A 668-nucleotide genomic window follows, 5' to 3' on the forward strand; every position below is an offset into this window, starting at 1 on the left:
CACCTGTAGGCACCCTCATGCGTTCTCTGTCTCTCTCTCTGCCTCCCTCCCTCCCATACAGAACACTGATTCTACCACCCCATATTGCCCTCCAGGAAGGGAGAGAAGAAATCATGAAACCATGGGCAGGCATTTAGTAAAGAGCAACTCCAGGAACCGGCTGCTCTTCATTGGCTGTATTTTATCTTCTAGACCTTGAAGAGTAAGTACTTCAGCCCTGTAGGTCTTGGGAATGAGGAAATGCTGTCTCAAACCAAGACCCTTATCTTCAGAGTTAGTTCCTCTGACCTCTAAAATGTGGCCCAATATCTCTGCCAGCCTTATCCCCCTTGAACCTGGTGCTGGGACTGAGTTCACTTTTCTCTGCCTGGTCTCTTTCCATGCCGTGCTCCATGGAACCTTCTAATAGGGTGAAACACCTATACCGGTGCCAGTGTTTGAAGTTCTCAAACGATCGATCGCTATCACTATTAATAAAAGTCATAGCCTCGCAGTTGCCCTGAGCCAGTCTAGAGACCTTCATCAAGCGGCTGAGACGATTGCCCCAGAGCATCTTCTGGGGCCTCTCACGAGCAAGTCCTGGCTGTGAAGTCACACAACCCCGCCCACTGGGAACGACTAAATTAGCTGTGCGATTGCGGCAAGAATGCGGCGCTCGGGCACCTGAT

The sequence above is a fragment of the Cricetulus griseus genome, chromosome 7, assembly GCF_003668045.3.
Source record: "Cricetulus griseus strain 17A/GY chromosome 7, alternate assembly CriGri-PICRH-1.0, whole genome shotgun sequence".
Classification (NCBI taxonomy): Eukaryota; Metazoa; Chordata; class Mammalia; order Rodentia; family Cricetidae; genus Cricetulus; species Cricetulus griseus.